Raw genomic sequence first — 22,791 nt, 5'->3', positions numbered from 1 at the left:
ACCATCACCGATGGGCTCAGCCTTGGCCGGCAGCGGGTTCGTCTCGGAGCCGGCTGGCATTGGCTCTGTCAGACATGGGGGAAGCTTCTAGCAGCTTCTCACAGAAGCCACCCCTGTAACCCCCCCACTACCAGAGCCCTGCCATGCAAACTCAATACAGCCTTTAAAACCAGCATTAAAATACCCGTGAAAATAACATAAAGCCCATCGACACTCCTTGGTTTTCTGTATAAATACCATCATAAATGTAATGTGCCCTTTTTCCTTCATAGCAGAAAGCTGACTTGTCAGACTGCCTGCTATTTCTCGCCCCTCCCACCGCTGTAGCTCAGCAGGATGCACTGGCCACAGAAATACCACTCTAGGACTTAATTTCTAATATTTCCATGGGCATCACATTTTCCCAGAGGGAGCTACAAGATGTGCCTGGCCCTTCTTTTTTGTTGTTGTTGTTGTTTCAGTAATGATGGAGGCGAAGAGCTGAGATGAGGCAGAGATGGTGCGTCCTGGTGCTCCTCACAGTGATGTCTTCTGCATGAGGTGAACCTCCGACGGGGACTTCTGGGCAGGCGAAGGCAGCTGGGAGACTCCAAGAGGGTAATGAAATGCCAGGTCTGCATTTGCTTAGACAGGAGCAGTGCTGTGAGAAGCAGAGAACATTGACAGCAAAGGCACCAGGAGGCTGTGAGTTTAAACCTCTGGACGTGTCTCAACATCGGGTCATTCTTCTCCCGTTCTCCAGGGTGCACTTGTACAACCTGGGTCCTCATGAGAAATGAAAGACGTTCCTTCCCTCACCTTGCAAAAGCACATGCAGATCCCTTTGAACAAAACAGCTCCTCCAAGAGAGACTTATTTTGTGTCACAAAGACGAGTCCATGCTGACTAGGAATACATGTTTTTAACTTGCAAAGTGCAGCGCAGGCAAATGGGTAGAGGTAGATTTCTGTCATATTACAAGTACTGCAGAGCTGTGCCCAAACAGAGTCAGACCTAAGTGCTGTCCAAGTATCAGACTTGCAAGAAAGAATCCATGTTCAGGATATGGTAGAGAAGACCCACGTACCCCTGAAATCCAACTGCCATTCAGCCAATCATACAAAAATGGAAGATTAGACGGTGGATGACCCAGACAACAAAACAAACGTGACAGATCATTTTTGTTCCCTCCCAATGCCCAACTTGTCTGCATTCAGGTCATCAGCCTCAGGAGGCAAGATGTCAGGAGGAAGACTTCTCAATCAAGCGTTTCTTGATGGAAATCGAGACAACAGCAAAGAGGAAGCACGTGGGATGCAGGGACCAGCCACCCTACCAAGCACTGGGTCTTCACACCTCTTCCTCAGACTGACAGCTCTCAGGTCAGTACAGATTAGATCAACACCCCTGCAAAGTTTTGGGCCACTTTCTGCATGGGTGATGTAGCAGTCTCCTCCCCTGCAGACGTTTGTGGTACCACCATCACTGCCCCTAAACAAAATGGCTTTCAAAGTCCCCACGGGATAGATGTAAACGCTCCTCAACACTTGGCTTGAGACTCACCAGTCTTCCCTTTAAACCTCTTCCCTCCACTTCCTGCTATTTGAGGATTTAAAAGTCGCATAAGCTAATTCTCACAAATGAAACATGGAAGTGCGGAGAGAAAACTTTTAGCTGGGAAAAAGCACACCTAGGAGAGACATTTCCCCTAATTCAGCCCTAATTCTTTCCAGCCCCCTGCTCCTGCCTTTCCCTCGGGTAGGCTTGCTGACCCCAGCATAACTTCTCTAGATGTTGCCTCCAACCAAGCTCACTCCAGAGAGCCGGCAATGCCATTACAAATCCACTCTGGCTATTTAATTACAAGTGAGTAATTGCGGTTAATGCTCACATCAGTGATGCGACTGAGGAGTGAAGTCACTGGCAATACCAGCAGCACCAGTGACTGCACAGGAGATGACTGCAGAAGCCACAATTCATCAGCGCTGCCTACAAGACGTGAGCCTCCAGCGCTTTAAACAAAGAAGGAAAATGAGTACTTTCTGACAAAAGAATGAGCCCTCATCAAGACTTCTGAAACACAAATCCCTGGACTGGATTAGGTACCTGTGCTACAAGTCTCTTTCTTTCTTCTTTCCTTCGTTTTTAAGCTCTTCACATTTTGTTTCCCTCCTCCAGATTTCCAAATTCCTACCCATCTCTGAAAGAGATGAGCTGAAGTATTCCCTGAAGGCTGCTGTTCCCAGTACCTTTCAGATCAAGAAGAACGAGAGATTTCAATAAATCTAGTCCCTGTTCGCCCCACACGCACCCCCTAAAATTTCTGTTGCGATATCTTTCCTTGTCTCATTGGGATCTCAAAGCATTAATGTGCTGGATCAGAAAGAAATGGGACTCACCAAATAAAACCCACCCTGAAGATAAATGGCAATAGAGAGGATAAACTGCCTCGGTGTAGATGTAGAGCCATCTGAAGAGATCAGTCACCACTTCGTTGACCTGGATGATGGCCAAGCCAGGCTGCCCCTTGCAGGAAAGGCTGATGAGGAGTTGGGTTTCATGGTTGTGGAGGATAGTTGTTAAGAATAAGAGGTTTCAGCAGCACTTGCAGACTGGGAAAAGCTCCTTACACCTGCCTGGGACACACCATCTGTAGCAGCCTCTTAACGTACTCTAAAACGATGGTCCAGTCCCTCCTGAAAAGGCTTATGCTGATGATAAATAAAGTCATCCTCGTCATCCTGTCTTAAATGCTGATGGGGGAAGAGTCTTTTAAAAGTGCTCTGAAAACCTGCCTCAACAAAACTATCATAATGTTGTGATTTAATGTAAATGTGGCCCGGTTTCTGCTAAAAATTAAGTCAGAAAGAAGAAGTGAAAAACACCCAATTTGACAGCAGAAAAGATGATCTTGGTCTCCCCTGAAACTCCTGGACAGCTTGAAACCACTTTGAGGAAATCGGAAATAATTTCTCCTTCTGAAAGCATAGTGAACAGGTCAAAAATACAGCTGTCCTTCCAAACACAAACACCCTGTCTTCCTGAACAATTTTATGCAAATTGGATTAACCAGCCCTTGTTCTTCCGCTCTGAGCTAAGAGCCGCTTGAAATGCAAACATTTACTTAGAAACGTAAAGGAAAACCTTCCGACATGCAGCAAACCTGGTCCTGGGTTGTCAAGAGGTTGCCGATTTGGTAAATCACTATTAAACAACTGACTGAATAACTAGATTTCCAGGAGACGGGCTGGGTCCTCGCCCACCCCACGCAGTACGTGGTGGTTCCCCGGCTCACGGGCCACCTGGAATTGCTCCGCCAAGCTGGGGACAAGTGCCAGGAGTGATGAGGAGGGAGGATGCTAACACCTCTCGCTCTGCAAATGTTGAGGTCGGGAGGAAGGAAAACAGAAGTGAAACAAAGCTTAGCAGAGCAGGCGGCAGGAAGAGCAGTCATTTCTCTCCTCCTCCCCCAAACCTATTATTTACAGTAAAGTATAAAACCAAGTGTCCCTAAAAATACAAGTTCAGGCTTCCTGCGGCATTGTCTGACAGCTGCTTGTTTCCAGCTTTCGAAGCCCCACGAGCCTCCACTGCCTCCTCACTGCCTTCCTCCTCTCTCCCCTTTATTTTCATTCTTTCCGTTTTCCTCCCCTTCTCACATCCTGCTTTTCCCCGTTTCATTTTCCACTGCGGGCCTGGTAAGGATGGTGAGGTATCCATCCGATACCAAGGTATCCACCCAGTACCAGGTATCCATCCGATACCGATGCCTAAGGACTTGGTCAAAGCCACTCGCCCCACGGTTTTGTCTCAAGAAGGGTGCGGGGACGGGACTGATGGGAGGATTTCTCCTTTTCCCACCCATACTTCTCTGATTGTGGCACCTGGACGCAACATAAATTAAAACTAGAAGCACCTAGAAGCATGCAGAACAAAACAGAATAATTCAGAAAAGCAACAGTACATCTAATATAGTTAATGAGAAATGAACAAACGGGAATTCCAAGGCCGCAAAATTATCCCACCCTGTAGAAGAATATATATACTTTTAAGAAAGTGCAAAAAGGTGGGTTGAGAACATTTTCCATTTATGCAATTACTTTTATAGGACCTGGCTGTGCTGCCATGCCAGTATTAAGCAAATATAGAGAGTTACATTTCTCAGGTAACTCACTTTTTACTGCAGTCCTAAGGTTGTCTTCACACCCTTATGTTTTGTTTCTTTTATTAAAAAAAAAAAGGTAAATTGAACATTGCTGCCACCTCTTAAGCCAGATCATTATACGCACGTGTGTATCTGCCATGCAAGGTCTCGATTTTCCTATCTTTTCTAAACCACCAAGCCTGACCCAGCATTTCAGACTGAAGATTGATTTCCAGCAAGAATTACATTCATTCCAGGATTTTTGTAACATTTGGAGGAAAACCTCACATCACCCTTCAACCTACTAACTTGCTTTGTCAACCCTACTACAGGACAGAGCTCCCACAGTCTTGTATTAGGCACACTCCTACCGAAAGCTCTTGCAATGCTCCTTGGGGTAAGGGCTCCCGAAATGCACATCAGGACCCCGTACGGTCCAACGTGGAGAGAGCCAGGAGGCTCACCTTGGAGGGTCTCCTGCTCAGACGGTGTCACCCCTTCTCAGGCGGGGATGAGGGCAGTGAGGCTTACAAATAAGCACCTTCCAGGGGACTATCAGATGCTATTTATTCCTATTGATGTCTATGCCGTCGCACTCCCAAGGAAGCAGCTTTGCTTTCACAAAAGTGGTGGTGGCTCAACCACCTCCCGCCCGCCCCAAAACCAGTAAGGTTTACCCCGGCGCTCAGGCACTCCATTTTCAAGGCACAGCCTAATTTTCTGGGTACAAACCACAGCTGGGAAGCTGGTGCTTACACAAAACCCCCCCAGCGTTCACTTGTAAGCCTATTTCCCTTACATACAGTGCTACTACAACACAAGTGCGCAAAGCACCGTGCCATTTTCTGACTGCCAAACCACGCTTTAACATGCTGACCGTACACATTCTTTACCTTCTGAAGCAAAGCACGCAATCCAAAATCCTCAATGCTTGGCTTGGACTAAAAAGATACCATCCCTCCACCATTTTATCCCAGCTTCCTCAGGAACAAGCTGACCCAGAGATTCGACTCACATGGGTGCATGCATGCGTGCGCGCTTGTGGGTTTTAACGCTATTAGCTAACTTCAAAGACATCAGGGATAATTATTTTCTACCAACTTCATGGAAACAGGCAGCTGGATGGCGAAGGATGCTGGACGCAGCCATTCACGAGGTTTATCTCCAACGGCTTTTAATCCTGTCGGCCCCTTTCTCCAGTCAATTATAGCAGCCTCTATGTTGCCAGAAAAGTAATGGGAGGGAGAGACTATAGGTATAAGCAGACATAATAGAATCCTAATTTAATTAGGGAAGTACTCAATCAACCAAGAGACATAAATACAAAGGAAACCAGGTTTATTAGTTCTGGTGCTTGCAGAAATGCCCATTTCACTCCTGATTACTGGGGGAGGGGTGAAAAAAAATCAGTAATCTTAATAGCACAGTCCTAGTTTGCTCTTTCAGAAAAAGTTAGTAACAAAACCAACCAACACTCAAGAGCTTCTAGAAACTCGGCACTCACGATGGGCAAGAAACTGAGCTCATTAGCAGGGAGCATGGTTCTGGCCTAACTGCGGTTACAAAATACAAACTACAGCTGGGCCAGCCTCACGGGAAGAAGTTTTCAACCCCAATCCTCAGGTCAGATCTACATCAGTGCTTCTCAGCGACTCCGACGTCTTGCATTCCCCCACGTAAGAGGAAAGTCAGGATCACCGGCTATAACAACACACACCAACAGGCTTTGAGAAGGAGAAGGTGAAGCTGGGAACCCCCCACGGTAGCGCTGAGCCCACCGGGGCTCACTTCACCTGCAGAAAGCTCCATCCTTTGCTACCCCATCCTCGTTTGGGGTCTGCAGGTTCAGAGCCAGCTTAGCGAAGCAGCGGGTGTATTTAACATTCACGCTTTAATGCCTGGATAAAGGTTTTGCTGAGAGCGTAATAGCACAAAGTGACTAACGAGGGGCTGGGGAACTATTTCGAGATTAACTAACCAATTTCGTGTTATGAAAGGGCAGCTTGTAATTTTAGGATTAGAAATCCGTATTTTGGATGTCAATACCTTGCATGAGAAGAGGGCCAGGAGCAGTGGCACGACAACACTCTAATCCATCCACGAGGAACCGACAGGGAAAGCAGAGAATGAGCCATCTATGCCAAGAAACTCTAAAAAAATATAATAATTCTGCTGCAAACACCAGCTTCTGTGTCCTCCTGTAACAACAGGTGGGCTAACGTGCACCTCCGTGCAGACTCCCACTGCCTTCATTGGGATTCTCCAGCTATAGCCAGAAGATCTGAGCGCCTACCCAGCGATGCTGCAGGATCCACCAGATGGGTGGCAGGATCCACCAGATCCACCAGGACCCATTAGATGGGTCCAAGAGGGGTCCTCCACTGAGAACCATCCTCACCTCTCCCCGCAGCCTCCAGGTACTGCTGACAGCACTGACAGGTACCAAAAAAATTTAAAAAATTAAATGCCAGATAGAGAAAAAACCTATATATGCAAAGCCATGTGGTGAGTCTGTCTGAGCATCCTATTCCGGCACTGATTTAGCAAGATGGAGACCATGCAACTGCACTGCTATTCTTCCACCCCTGCCTCAGTTTAAATGAGATACATAACCAGCCCCAAAGGACCGTAACCATTCTGACATCCCAAGAAGTCCCAGTTCCAGTGTGCCCTTTGGGTTTATCCGTCCAGGATAAGGAGGAACCCTTTGCTACATCGTGGCAAAGTCCTCAGCACCCTGCATGGGTGCATCTCCACCAGCCTAGCCTTCTCCAGCCTCCAATAAAAACCAGTGGTTCCCCATTACACCAGTAAAGCTGCAGGGGAGCAGCAGGTCACTGTCAACACTTACCATGCATATATATACATATATATATCCAGGTACATACATATACACACACACACATATATATATGTGTGTGTACATATATATAACGTATACAAAGCGCTGAATCAGCACAGCACATCCTACCTGGTTTCCATCAATCATATTATTGCTGCTGGCTCATCAGGTTAACCCCCAGAGGGGTCAGGAGTGAAGTTTGACAAAGCCATGACTACTTAAGCAGAAAAACAGTCCTCTTGCTGCCTGCAGTATGCAGGGCACTGTCTGAAGGCACATTAAACACAATATTTATCTTACCGGGCTCTCTGTGCTTTATGTTTCGTGATTTTTTAGCTTCCAGTTAGAGGGAATTTTGTAGGGTCATAAAAAGTAAAACAAAACTCACTGTAAGGTGGATGTAATTTACCAAAATATTTTTCATTTAATTTGGTTCATTTTTCCTCCTTCCTTCCTATTTGCATCCAGTTTTTCCTCTCTCCCCCCTCCTCCGGCTTACATTACTTAAAATTTACAAAGTTTGAAACTAGTAAAGCCAGACTGAAAATACACAGTAAGTCTTCAATGCTGCAGAGGTTAAAAATAGGCTTTAAACCAGCTAATGTCAGCATCAGCATAAAAGAAAGGACCCTGACAGCTCTAATTATTACATTCTCTTGTTTTGCACTTCTGAAGAGCAGCAATTAAATCTCTGCTTGGGCTTATAAGGAAAAAGTAAAGTGCTCTGCACCTGCAAAACGGATTCTGTTCCGTCGGAGGATTTCAGCTCCCCAAAGCACATTATCCAGGGCAGCCTGCAGAACAAAACCCAGCCTCCCCTTTCCAGCAACCGAGGATTTTGCAGCCAGTTCACAGGGAAGAATACTAATAATGGCAACCCCTCCTCTTCTGCCTTTGCTAGACAAGATTTTTTAAGAGAAAGCTCACCATTTCTGGACAAAACAGTTGCAGACTATGTATGTGTGCAATGCCTGAAACTGCCATATGGTGATACAAGTAGTTTTATTCATAATCATTTTTATTGCAGTAGCCTCCGGGGACTTGAACTAGGTCACTTTCCCATCAAGACTCACTACAAGCCGTTAAATAAGTGGTGCACACAGGGTCCTTTAAGCATCTTTTATAAACGAGTGATTCTGTTCATTAAAAAGATAAAGAGAAACAAGCACCACAGTGTATGAAACCTATTTTCTGCCACTCATAAATATAAATTCTTTGATGTTCAATAATCTGAGTTTAGTGTTTGCAGCTGTTTGCTCAGCAGCATGGAAGGTCTCTCATTTATTCTGATTACCTGTCCTCGGGAAATGTGCTGGAACTGCCTGTCTCAGAGACCTCTACTCTTTTGTCAAATCTGGCTGGGATCAGCCAGGAGGCTGGAAATCCCCTGAATCGGAGACAGAGAAGGAGTCTCGCTGATAGCCATGCAAGTTGCAGCAGTTTCATTTCTTTAGGAAATTCAGCTAAAAAGCGTATCGTCGCTTTCATGCTCAATTCCAGGCTGACAAAGAGTAAAAATGGCTTAAAAAAAACCCTACATTAAAAAAATAAAAAAACCACAACAAAAAAAACCCAAACAAAAACCCCCAAAACTTTCCTGCAGATCCATTTCCCAAGAAAATTTAAATCCTGGAACATTTCGCTAAAAATACTCTGAATATTTCACTCTGGAAGCATGGGCAGGGTGCTGCAGGGAGCCAGGGGCCAGGTGCCTGTCCTCCCCGGCCAGCTGAGGGACACATCCCACCGGGGTGGAACCTACAGGCTCTGGGTTTCAGCTGCACACACTCACTCCTCACCCTCCCGTCCGTGAAGATACGTGAAAACAAAGTCAAGCCTCTCCATGGAAAACAAATTTTTAATTTGCATAAAAGTGTATTTTTTTTTTTTTCCTAATGCAAACCAGTTCTGACCAAGAGCGTCTGAGCAGCCCCTATCAGTGACGAAGGGAGGACTTGGTATGCACAGGAAGGGCAGGCACCAGCTGGGACGCCAGGAGAAGAAAGGCACAGTGTTTCCATAAAGCCAGTGGAAAAAAAAAAAAAAAAATTAGCTGGGAACATTTTTCTGGCAGAAAACGTTCACTCATGGAAGCGAAGCACTGATAGCCAAGGAGAAAGCTAAGCCCGCTGAGCCAGCTCTCCCCCTCCCAGGAACACCTGCAAGTTGTCTTCTGTGGGAGCAGCCAGATGGGGACATAAATAAGGCTGCCTGCACTCCGTCCCCAAACCCAAGCGATTGCTAACGCCTCCCAGTTGATCTCGGCGGGTTTCACATCAGCCATTGACCCAAAGATCTCCAATCTTCTTATGGAAGTAGATAAAACCCCTCCATCCTGCGTGGAGATGGACCAGACTTTCCCACCCTAACTGAATCACCGCCCTGGGACACCCATTTAGATCCTGTCTAACGCTGCCAGTGGTCTGCTTAAAATATTTTCATCGCCTTTTTCCAGACTGAGGGAAGGACTGAGTATGCCCTAAAGCTCAGGCAGCTTCTCCAGCTCTGCCGGCTGTTCTAATAGAAGACATTACCTCTTGCTACAAACCTGGCTTTTCTTCTGTCCCTGGTTCATCGTGGCCACGACAAACACTATTTCTAAATGCTTTGCTTATTAAGTCCACAAAAAGTTTTACGTAGAAAAGCTACCTCTACTCCAGGCATTTTAAATTTACTCCTAATTTGACAGGTCTTGAAAACTTCTAATGCAACTTATCAGTCTGGGAAAAAAAAATGAGTTATCCCTATCAAGCTCCCTGTGCAATACAAAAATGCCGTATCCCTCCTCAGCCTTCTGTTGCTGTCCTTATAACGCAGCAAAACGATACGAAAATGCCCTTGCAAGGTACCTCATCACAGCGATAATGTCACACAAGATAACTCGAGGGTGTGCTTCTGGTGTTCGTCTTTACCCTGTAAGTCACAAGTTTATCTTCTGGTCGCAAGGGCCAAGACTAAAAGAACATATTTGAAGGTGCGCGTCATGCCCAGCCCTGCTGGCTGGGGAAGCCTCGCATTCCTCGTGTCACACAAACTGCTCTGCAGTTGCTGCTGGGCTGCGGCACACGGCAGGGTGGGCAGCAAACACCCAACGCCTGCACGTGTGTGTGTCCCCTGAGGTCCCACCGCTCGGCGGTACCTGGGACCACTTCAAAGCATCGGCACGGCTCGGAAAGCTGAAGAGCATCACCGAACAAACGATGAAACAACTCATGAGTTTAACTCGTGAAACTGAGGGAAGCGCAGAGGAAAAAAAACCCCAACCCCACAAACGTAAGAGCCAGCAGCTCTGCCTGTCCTTGCACCAGGACTCCGGCTTTTTCCACTGCTCTTCTCGTCCAGAGGGCTGCGCGCCTTCCAGCCATGCCCTGAGCACTAATAACACCCATGCAAATACAGCTGCCATCATTTGTCCCTAAACGATGAGAAGTACCTTAGACTTGCTTAGTGCTAGTACTAAAAACCTAGTACTTAAGATTTTTCTGGGTGTAAAACACCTGCTTTGTTTTTTAAGGCTGATGTTTGCCCTGACAGATTTCCTCTAATAGGCAGGTAACATATTTCATACCTTACGGATGCATTACAAAAGCCTTATTGACCCTCCACAATATCACTTATCAATTCCAGGTAGATCGCCCTTGTGTCGAGACAGGGCTGGAAGTTAGAGTAACCCCTGAAAGATGTTCTTTTTTTGGCAGGTCTTAGGAGCCAGCTCAGCACATTCTCATCTCCTGCTTCATCTAAAAATAATAAATCCTCCGAAGCGAGCAGTTGGGATGATCTGTGCTGAGCGCAGGCATGCGGCGTGCCCGGCCAGCTCCGCTGCTCCCACCTCCAGCCCTGCCTGGGAAACACCAGCGGCTTGAACCGGGGCCGGTGGCCGGCCAGCGCTGCCAGCAAAACGTCATGGTGCTTGGCAGGACATGGAGAGCTTCTCTTCGCTTCCCAGCGGTTGGCCACTGTCCACAGGTGAAGGGGGGACGAGGGGAACGCGTGCCACATCCCATGGTACCGACGACACAGAAATGGGACATTCGCCTGGCCGTCCCATTCACCCGCTCCCTAGGCCTGCTGGTGGGGACGTCATCTGGTAACCCACCTCAGATACAGGGATGGTCAGAAAGCACTAAGAGTTAAAACAAGGCTTTCCCTGCGCAGCCAGAGTTACTCACACCTGCTGACTTCATGGACAAAACCAGTGCCCTCAGTTCTTTCTTTTTTAAACATGTAAGGGTATCAGTTGGAAGGGACTTCCACCTGGTCCAACCCCCACCCAAGGCAGGACCACCATGGATCACGTCCACCCAGGTGCCAGAGTTGACCCACGGGAGGGAGCAGGGCTGCAACACAGAGATGCTGGTGGACATTCTACCAGCCACCACAGTGACCCTCCACCACCTCCGCCAGGTCAACAGTGTGCTCCGGTAACTAGCTGTAAGTTCAGGCTTTCAATACAACCAAGAACTATCCAATTTTAATGCTCTACTATCAGCACAACTATATCTGAATTCCAAGAGGCATTCTCCAGGCTGGTAAACCTAATCTTCTACCCACAACTTTTCATTTTGCTGCTGTAATATAGGTGCATCCCGCTTCTCTGAACAGCAACGATGAGATTGCTTTCTCCTTCGGTGCGATATAAGAGCACCCATCCCACTTACGGTCCCTTCTGCCCATCTCTTTCTTGCAAATACACAACTGAACACACTCTGGGATTCTCCTGTAACAGTGTGCGAGAACACAGTGGTTCATTAGAGCGATTTTTTCATCACAGTCATTTGCTCCCTGGCTCCTACAGCCATTAGCGTATATGCACAACGCTCGCAAGACAAAATGGTCTCAATCTTATAGGAGGTTCTTGTGTGAACCTCAGTCCTGGCACTGATGCCATTCATTCCGAAGGTATTAAGAAGAAAACAGGTATTAAGGGATTAAGAAGGACAAGAAAACACTACAGACAGAGCGTTGCCACTTGCAGAGGGGATGAACACCAGCAACGCGCAGGGTCCACCACCAGGTCCTTCTGTGAAGGTCACTTGTCTATCGGAGAAGTCACTCATTCATCTCTTCACATCACTGCTGCCTATCTGTTCTCAGAGACACCCTCCCTAGCTGTTCTCAAAGCAGGCAGGAAAAGCAAAGCTGACTGGGTAAAACGCTGTTTATTTAGGTGGCACAAATGAACCCTCACGCTACGCTGAGCTCAGCTGACCTGACACATCAAAGCCTTTGATTGCTTTCCAAGCGCTGACAGCAAGGACTCCGCTGCACCAACGCTGACAGCACTTGGAGAAGCACCGTGACGTACAATGCTACAAACAACCCTACAGATACAGATGAGAAGGAAAAAAAACCCACAAAGAGTGATGCTTCCCAAAGAGGAGGATGCTCTTGGCACAACAGCGGCACTACAACGCTGTGGTGGCCTTCCCTGAGGTCACCATCAGTTCTTTCTGGCCCAAAAGCGACCAGTTTGCCAGCAAAAGTAGGAGAGCAGGGCATGTAATAGCCAAAGCTTTTTGGGCGACACCTTACCTGGCCGTGGCTGAGCCCACCCGTGGGTCGGGGTCAGAGCATGGTACCCATTGGGTTTTGCTGCTCACTGGGGAAAAGGGACCAGAAGTCCTGCTGCTTCTACAGCAAACCCATACTACTGCATATGCTCTCTCCCCTGGACATTTGGGAGATGAAGAAGCAGCAGAATTCAGTCATTCCTCCTAACAGAGGGAATGTGTTTGAAGCAAACAGCCAAGGAAGCAAAGGGGGGATGAGGGGAAGGATGCAAAGCAGGTGCCTCGTAGAGTTTATTCTTTAATTAAAAGGGTTGAGCGGAATGTTTTGAACACCACGTGGGTATAATTTAAAGAGCAATTTGTAAGATGAGTTTTCATGTTCAGCATGGGTTTTCATATATTAACAATAAATAGAATTTTTGTATTATTTCCGTGAACTCCAGCGTTTGTAAAAATCACAGCTTTTTTATTGTGGTGCAGCCAAGGTTCACATCAAACCGTCCATACAAAAGTCATTCTGTGAAGATCACAGCTAAGTCCGGGGTATTCAATCAGAAAAATAGCATCTTTCAAAGCCATGCTGAAAAAAGACTCTGTTTTTCTTACAGTAAGAAGCCCGTGATGCAGACAGGTATGAACGGAGCAGGATCTGGCCTGGTGACACACGTATGCCACAAACTGTGGAGGGCACAGGGACAGCTCTGACTCCACTTGCTCAACTTCATTTAAAACCAGCGCAAATGTTTTCTATCCATACCACTATTTTTCAAAGGGTGCTTTCCCAGATCACCTCCAGCTAAATTCACTGTGCTCCTCCCGCAGTCATCTATTACCTGCTCATCCTCTCCTGCGCTCTCCCTGCAGGGCCGTGGCGAGGCTGAGTAATGTGGTCCCTAATAGAGTATTACATATTGTAATTAGTGCAACACCTGTACGCAGATCAAGGTGTTTTATCACAGAGACCTACCCTTTCCTTTATGGGATGGTTCACAGAAGAGCACAAGGCTGCTCCCGTAACCAAGCGCATTCCCAAACAACAAACTGCCACGCTTCCCAGGTTTTAAAACCTGCTCCCATGGTGTGGCACATGCCATAAATTCACGGGAGCATGTGCAGCCCCTGCTCCCTCCCAGTACACTTGCTCGCTAGACCCGACCCTTCCATCTGCACGGCCAAAAATGGGTCCACGACCGAGTCTTCTCCGTGAGGGATGTGATCTCCCCCAAACGCTACTGAAATGCAGAGCCCTGTCAAGGCTGTGAAGCTCCTCCTCAGCTGCTGACACACATCTGCATGGACTGATGCCTGCGGGGACCGATGCCCGTGGAGGCATCCTGCAGCTGGGACCCAGGTCCCCGTGACCCCTTTTCTTTAACAAGACCCTACTTACCACATCGAGCACCCACCCAGAGCTTGGCAAGGCTGACAAGCCCATTCAGCAACTCCCTGGGGAGACAGGAGGACAGACTAGAAAATGCGGTTGGCATCAATTACCTAAGAAATGTAATAGAGTGAGCAATGTCCCCGTTGGGCTGACGGTACCGATGAGCCAAGAGAGGCGCAGAAAGGTCAACGGCCCAGATCATACCAAAAACACGTGGCACTGCAGAAACACTCAGCTCTTCATTCTTAGTCCTGTGCTTTAACCACATACATCTGCCCCTTTTCAAGCTGTAGCCCACTGGGCATTATCTGACTAATCCTGCAGCAAGGAAAACGCAAAAGCTCCCTTTTCCACACACAAAAGTTTCTCAGCACCGCAGTTCAATCACTTAAACAGCAAAAAAAGTCACGAGGAGTCACTATTAAGGCCCTTTCAGAAAGATGCCCAGTTAATTACCAAACAACCACAGAGCCCAAACTCATCCTAAATGCATTGACATGGCAAGAGATGAGTCATCTCAGGAAATGCCAGGAGCTCCTGTCACCAGCCACAACGGCAAGGCCAGTTTTCACTCCAGACAGGAAGAAAAACACTGGATAATATGAAACGGATCACATCAGTCACTGGACATGAGGTAGCAGAACACTAAGACGGCCGGCAAAATTTGTTCATATCACTGAAAAAGAAGTGGAGATATTTTTCAACGTGCTGCTGTGCAGGAGAAGCATCTACTTCCCTCCTCATTACCGCTTCAGAGAGCACAGAAAGAATGCTCCTCCAAGAGTAAATTATTTAGGCAGTCATCTCAGCAAGTTATTTCCGCTCATTTCCAAGGAACAATATGGCTCAACCTGGGATTTAAACCAGCAGCAACGAAATGGTGCCCAGTTGACTCCACCTCCAGAAAACAAGCAGAAGACGGACGCAGAACACCATGAAACCCCCATTAACACCGGACGATGCAGCGTACACTTGACGTGCCTTAAACATGGGCAACTAGAGGAGCTCTGGCTCTCCAGCAACATCTGCTCCACCTTCATATTCTGTATGGCTTTCCTCCTAGAAGACAGTTGGGTTTTCTTCTTTCATATGAATTATTACTCTGATCTTGTTGTGACAGTCTAGAGCAACCAGAGGATGCTGCAAGTTGAACGTCACCATTTGTCGGCAAGTTTTAGGAGGGAATAGGGCTGCCAAATCAGACCACTGCAAAGCTAGAATCTGACAGCTGTAACTAGGGCAATTTCAGTCAGGGAAAGATATAAAGAAAGAAAAGGAAAAAAATTAAAACCAGAGAAACCATACATTACAAGAGGAGAGGGAAGCAAGAAATGCAGCTACTACTTAAGACAAAAGTTGGCTATTTGCCTATTTTGATGCTCTCTTCAAACCACTATCGTGTTTTTCGTGTGTCCGCTGCATAGCTGTTTAAGAGCAGCCTGGAAGAGAGGCAAGACAAGAGAGAAAACCCCAGGGTCAAAGCACAGCATCTGCTTGCCCGACTGCAGCCCTTTTAAATGTTACAGAACCACAGGTAAGACTTGGCCAAAGCCCCCAGCAGCACTGATGGAGGCATACACATCTCCCAGTGTTTATCAAGATGGTTTCAAGTCTCAAGTGTGTGAACCCGGCATGGAAAAAGTCTGTGCTGTGACATGACAGCCAAAGTAGGCAACAACCTGATACTCTGACCCCGATTTGCTCTGAATTCTAGGCGATTCAAAGAGGCTCTCTAATTAATGAGACTACAAGAAAATCAGATCTACCTGAGCATGCTCCAAAACAGAAGCCAAGCCTCTCTGCTGCCACCAAACTCCTGTGGGATTATACAACTTTAAGCCAGGGGAAAAAACCTAAAATAAGAAAATCTCAGAATTGTCAGTAAATTCAGATCTGCAGCCATTTAATAAGGTTGCAATTCTTTTCAAGAAATATTTTCTCAAGAACCAGTCTGAGAATTAAAAATAGATTTATAATCCATCTAGCTCCAGCCCTTTACCCTTTTATCTTTCTCAGTGTTAAATCCAGAGTCCAGCTCAGGCAAACAGTCACCGAGGCTGGCTCCTATCCACCCAGCCGAAACAACCCCACCACAGCGGCCCCTGTTCTTCAGCGCACCCAGCTAAGCATCCAAGAGGGACTCACTGCTGCTTCCTAAGAAGAGTATTTGAGAGATGACATTCCCTATAAATCCTTTCCAGTTTTATGTTCGTCTCAAAGGCATGTACATTCAGGAGTTAAAGATCAGATGCATTGTATGTCCAGAAATATTATTTTCTTTTTTTCCTTCCAAAAAAAAGAAATCCGGTTTTAAAGCCAGAGAGCCCCTGGTGTATGTGGATGGTTTGGAAGCAGGGCTGAAGCCTGGTGGTCAACAAGCTAGTGCCGAGGAGTGTATTTTTAAAACCTGCACTTTGCAAGGTTTTGGCAACCTTTCCTTTTTTGTCTGAACCTTGTCACAATTATTTTTCCGTTTCTGCTCAAGACCAGCTCATCGCAATGGTCTCTATCAGGAACTAACCCTGAAGACAACTTTTGGAAGTGTCAGGCAGTGTTGTGGGAGAACTGCCGTCTCTCAAGGAGAGAGGCAGGGGATCCTCCCCAGTGCCCAGCACAGCTTGCTGCCTAGCCACCACCCGCATGAATAACAGTGATTAAAAAGAAATCCATCCAATGTTGTGTGTTAAAATTGCAGACACCCAGTAGCAGAAGCCCCTGTGCAGAAATTCGGCTCTGGGTTGCCACTGCAGAGAGACACCGGGCTGATTCCCTGACACTTGCCTGCTGCCAGGTACACCCAGTTGTCCTGCTAGGTCCATGATATCTAGAATCAAGATCTCTCATAACCGGCAACCAAATACACGCCAACATTCGGCAGAGCCGTCATCCCCAGGGACAGCTCAGGCAGCAGAGCTGAAGCCTCAGCTGCACTGTAGGTCCCATGCCAGAGAGACTTCACATTTGCCTTCCAGCAATGTTGACGCTAGCCCTAATGAAGATGTATACTGAAGACAATTCCTTTCTGATCTCCTCCTCTGCTACACACACCAATCCCTGTTGTAGGACAGTCGGTGCCCATCAGGGTTGAAGGGAAACAGCAGTCGAACGTGACCTTGAGCTGGCTCCGGGCGCTGGAGCTGAACCCACAGGCAGGCTCCCCGTAGCTGGCAGCAGCGAAACCCATGCTTCCCCGTGACCCAGTTCCACACTGCAAAACTGGATTACGGCTCCCATTGATCCACTTGGTTTTCCGCTTCCATTTTGCCGGTGAAGCAGTGAACGAGGTCATCCCTCTCTGCTGCGACTGCTGAGGCAGCTCCCTACCTACCAAAGAGTGGAGCTTATCTCCTTGGAGCTCCTTGCTAGTAACCAAGAGCCAGACAGCAAAAATATCTTGGAATGGTTAAAAAAAGAAAGTGTGACAAACAAGATGTGTTCCTGGATACACAGAGCACCATCCCAATCTGTACTCGCAAGGCTAAAAAAAAAAAAGGGGGCTGCCAGTACATACTACAGACAGTATTTTATATTATCTCCACAGTGTAGTCCACACCGGCATCCATCACCAAGATGCTGATGATGTGCTGAAGGACAGACATTTATTGTCAGCAGGAGATACCCATTGCAGCTGAAGATTCTGTAATCACTGTTTCTTAAGAGAAAATGAAAGATTTATTATTCACATAATAGTCAATGACGGTCTTTTGGGGAGTAGAATAGTGGTTTACTTACAGGCCTTCATCTGTATGTCACATTGTATTATACAAGATTAAATAGTTTAATTTTTTCAAGCTGTGATTTTAGGTAATGTGTGGATTGTCCAGCAGTAATTAAAAAGACAGAGGCTACTTGTACTCTCTGCTGTGCCCTCCCCAGGCAGCCTGGTACAGGGGTACCAGTGGGGACTCTCTCTTCCTACCCAGACAATTTCTGGCTGTATTTCTTTAAGTTATGAAACCACAGGTAGAGAAGATTTATCTTCTGTCATTGGACAAAGGTCTTCAGCTGAGATCAAAGCAGTTAGCTATAATTGCAGAGACAAGGTGGCAAAACAAATCCTAATTTATCAGTAGGGATTTTTCACCCCCTTAAAGTATGTACCATCTACAGCAGGCAGAAGAGATAGGAAGGCAGGAAAAAAAAAATCAATCATTAGAGAAGCTGCCTTCGTTCAGTTTTGCCATTACCTACAACAGAAATCCTAAACACAAGATAAAACCTCAGTGCTGTGTGTTATTACATGTCTCCCTTAAAAAACACCTTTTAAATAAAGAACACTGCATGCACAAAGCCATGGGATCTCACCGCTGCAACCTTTTTGCCTTCTCTCCATTCTCTTCCTCCCAGCTTCTTGCTGAAGCTGAGACCAAATTGTTTAACGCCAGCAGAAACTTCAGGAGAAATAATACCAGACAGAGGCAGATAACGGCAGACAAAGACCACAAGATCCAATGACTACAAACTGAAGATGGACAAAGTCTAATGGGAAATAAAGTGCATCATTTTTAAGTGAGAGTAATTAAGCACCAGCAGGGATTAATGGAGGAACAGTGGAACCGCTGATGCTTGAAGGCTTTATACCAAAATTAAAAAGTTTGATCCCAATCAGGTGCCCGACCTGCAGTTGTGCCCATGCCGCAGAAATAACGTGTGGAGTCCATCACCTGCCAGATGACAAGGTAGGTCTGACCGCCCCAAAATCCAGGTTTTCACAAAACCAGAAAACTATTTTGCAAGGAGGCAGCCCCACCGGGGGAGAGGCCGGGAGCGGAGGACCGTCCCCTCTCTGTGCTAACCCATGCGATGCTGTCCTGCTGCCTGGCCCGAGGAGAGGACACACAAGCGCGTAGACAAGCTCTCACACCTTCATCTTTTAAACAGCGAGCTTCCCAGCTGCAGGATGGCAGACAGGCGCTACCTGGCACAACTGCCCTTGCTTACAACAGGCGAGCATCTGGCCTACGTTTTTTTTATTTCCTTCCCACCAGAAAAACATCCTCCCTGCACGCAGTAAGTACTGTTGAAAGAAGTGGCTGCAAGCTGTAACCACGTGGTCAAACGAACTCATGGAGCTGCACCCCCTTGTTTACACTCCCGAATCCTAATTAGTGCATTTAATTCTCAGTTAAAAAGCCCAGGAGGCACCTTGCCGCTACACTAGCACTGGAGGCTGAGACCTACCTCACTTCATCTCCACTGCAGTACCTCAGGGCTACAGCATCCACCACGTCACTGAAGCCCTCCGTCATCTTCTTTAAAATATGGAAATGAATTCCAACCTTCTAAAAAGGGATAGAAATGATCAGCATAACCAGCCCCAAGCCCTGCCAGCAACAGGTATCAAGCGCAGCGTTGTTGTCCTTGCTGCCCCTCCTTCAGCACCAGCCTTGGCTGTTCAAACCCATCCCTCATGTTCTCCAAGATATATTGCATGTCATCTTGAATGCTGGCCAAGTCTCTTGAAGAATTAAGTCACTGTGCTGTGGTTTTCACTCCCCGTCTCAGCACATCCCAAAGACGCCCCAATTTAAGTACCTTCCAGGGTCTCACCAGACCTGCTGCCTTGGTCCATGAGTGTTCCCACCCCGTCACATCTGAGGAGCAACAGCCCCATGACCATAAGGACAGGGACTGGACCAGTTGGGCTGTTTGGGGAGGAATCTGACCAGTTCATCCCGAGTACAAGTACCTGATCTGTTGTATGCTAACGAAGCTCAATAATCATGGCTGCAGTGCCTGGAGGCTGAAAATCCCCTCCACTGCATCCCCTCTTTTCCAGCCCAACTCCCATCCCTCCCTTCACCATGTGCTACCGTGGGAACGTGGTTCAAACTCCCCAGATTTGGAAATCCAGGGATCAGTGCTGGATCGTTTAGAAACGCAAGATCTAGATGTTTCCAGGATTTATTTGCCATTTTATTTGCTATTTTATGTATGTATCCTGCCAACTGGCCTTGTAGAAAGTCCTTCTGAATTCATTTAAATGGGCTCTGAGCTACAGTGACTCACTTGTAGGTCCCAGAGTCACACTTCTAAGCGGTTATCCTATCCACACATTACCCACTGGCCTTGGTCTGCTCCGCTGTAAGCCAGCCACACTGACTTACATTTAACATTACAAATAAACGATAATTCATCTGATCACGCGGCCGTGAAACAGAGGGCACGGCGGTTATCTGAAACCCACCAGGCACACACCTCCCACACCAATCCTGCACCAGCCGGCTTTGTCCTATCAACAGTATGGGGACAGTGACAGCATTCAATCCAAAACCCAGCCAGATTGGTCTTAAAAGTCCCACATTTTAGCAAAATTAATACAGTGTTGCTCCTTGCATTCCCAAATACTCGGCTATTCAGTGCCCAAAACCACCAACTGCCCCCCACCCCGTCCACAGAGATTTCTGGGAAGTGGCACGCTGCTGCTGCAGCCCCACACTGCCAAAACAAACAAAGGGGCTAACTTAGTGATAGAATAATAAATGCAACCCAAATATGAATTAAAAACTCCAGGTTAACTCCCAGGATTGCAACAGGCTGCTGCGTTGGTGATAAAACCTTCACAGATGTGGCTGCACATCTGGGTCCCTCTTCCTCCTTTGCATGCAGCAGAGTCCAACCTGCAGCTCTATAAAACAAGCATCCATCGTGATTTTCATTTGTGCTTCTTCCCTGATAATTAAAGTGAATCATATAAACGAGAGGCAACAAGAAAATCTTCCCTTTGAAAAACCTTGGCACCCTCTGGACCTGCGAGTGTCCCCTGCAGCCCACCTCAGTGCAGCCACCCAGGATCTTCTCACCATTACAACAAGATAGGTAGGTTTGGAGACCCCAAACATCCTTGGTCCCAGTGTCCTTCCCTGGTTCAGCAGAGCACTGAGGCAGAGATGATGCAGTGTAATCCATCTGCCTGCAAACAGGCACCACACCACCACTTCAACCCTTCGTGGAAGTTTTAAGGCGAATTTAGGTGTTGCACAAACTTTTGGTACCAGGCTGAATTCCCACTTTTGAACGCACCATGGGAGTTTGATCATCACTTAAGCAGTTCTTCCGTGCAGGAGAATAAAAGAATAAATAAACAGGGAAAAGAGAAAGTGCATCCATCATGTACTTGACCACCCCAAACACGCAAGCTAAAAGGGAGGGGAAAAAGGACAGTATTTTCCCCTTTTACCTCAGCCTAGCGTTAAAAAGACAAGATACACTCCTAACTATAAGCCTCTGTGAATGAAAAACTAGCAGAGTCAATAAAATGTGAAGTAAACCTAATTCATTTTTACTATATGACCTACTTTCAGCAGGTTTTGATTCACATGAGCGGCTAGAGCTTCAAGGTGGTGATTCGGCAAGGTTTGTTCATTAAAGTCATTCTTTTTTTTATGGCTTTCAGCTTCAAGGGATAAGAAAGCACATTTCTGTCGGAGGCATTCGCCAAAGAGGTCCCCTCGGCACAAATCGCGCAGCAGCCAGGGAAGAAAACAGATATGAATGTAAATGCTGCTTCAGAACTGAAAGATGACGGGAATGAAGAAAGTCTTAATTGCTGGAAGTAATGTCCCCTCTGCTACCCTCAGCCGTCCGCTGGGTCCCACCTGAAGCCTTGCAGGGTGGGCAGGGATGCTCCGGTGAGACGGTCCTCGCTCCTCCAGCATCCCCTCGCCACAGCTGCCGCGGATCCCCGCCTGCCCTACAAAGGAACAGCAACACCCGTGCCCGTTTGCTCTGGCAGGCCAGGATATGACCCCTGGGGCACGGGGTTGGGACCCCTGTAACACCACCCTGGCAGCAGCAAACCCCCTGGGGCTTCCACGCAGCGCTCCCTCCCGCCCTCTTACTCTTTGATAATTGATACAGCCCTGACAGCTTAAAAATGACTTCTTCCCCCCCCCCCCCCTCCCCCCATCTCCAGAGAAAAAAAAGGAATTTGAAATAATCCGCTGGCTCTTAGTTCTTCATCATACTCAACCGGTCTTGGAGCAGTAACTGAGACTGGCTCTTAAATAAAACGCTGCTGAAAGTAATTTGCTATTTTGACTCAAGCATCCTCTCCCCACTGCGCCACAGCAGGGGCGTTCGCAGGGTCTCCTCGGCCACTGCCTGCGCCGAAGGAGGAGGCTTTCTTCTTTCTGGTACATCTATACCCATCTGTCCCTGGCTTAATATACCCATGAGGTCTCACAGGAGAAAAACATAATATAATTTTATCTTCTGACCATGTGAGGGCCAGTAAAATAAAGGGGAGGACATCACCCTTAGACACCCAAGCAGCCCCATTTGATTTCAAAAGGGCTGTCCATATGCTTGGGCTGAGCATGTAAAGAACCACATTAGGAACTAATACAGACGAGATTGAGCCAGTCATCGTTAAATAACCACAATAAATGTCCCTTCTGTACTGCAACACCAAGCAAGCTGGGTGCCTCACCTCTGCACAGCCCAAGATTTGTGAACCTGTGGGGAGCTCAAGTTAACCAACAAAAGTTGTTTGCTTTGCAAGCAGATACCTCATTCTGTTCAAAACAGTCTGTGTTTTGACATTTTTCACAGGCCAATCCTGACATTGGGGTAGCTATTCCAGAGCACCATCCCTATTCCCTGCACTGCCCATGGCAGCTGGGGATCCTGTGGGACAGGGAAGGATGGATGAACACACAGATCCCTCCACTGCAGTTTTCACTGGCTCCTCAGTCCCAGCCTCAAGTACCTCCAACAGCATTACACAAAATTAGCAAGAAACAGTATTTTGACAAAGGCTGCGAACGCTGTACCGGGACAACGCGGCTCTACAGCCAAGGCTGGAGCGAGCCACCCCTCGCCAAAGTCAGAGATCGGTTACAGGCCCTTCAGAAGATCTGCCAAAATAATAGTAATTAGAAAATAAACGGTTCATTTCCGTGCTGTCACGCCGCTAACAGCTTCGCTC

At 47.2% G+C, this 22,791-nt stretch overlaps 1 protein-coding gene across 7 annotated transcripts in view; it reads right to left on the bottom strand.

Annotated features, from left to right (window-relative positions):
* The window catches only part of TNIK (TRAF2 and NCK interacting kinase), a 167,672-nt gene that overhangs the window by 93,609 nt on the left and 51,272 nt on the right, over positions 1-22,791 (bottom strand). The window lies entirely within an intron of this gene.

The sequence above is a fragment of the Haliaeetus albicilla genome, chromosome 9, assembly GCF_947461875.1.
Source record: "Haliaeetus albicilla chromosome 9, bHalAlb1.1, whole genome shotgun sequence".
In the NCBI taxonomy this organism is placed as follows: Eukaryota; Metazoa; Chordata; class Aves; order Accipitriformes; family Accipitridae; genus Haliaeetus; species Haliaeetus albicilla.
This window is presented reverse-complemented; position numbering and strand designations above follow the sequence as displayed.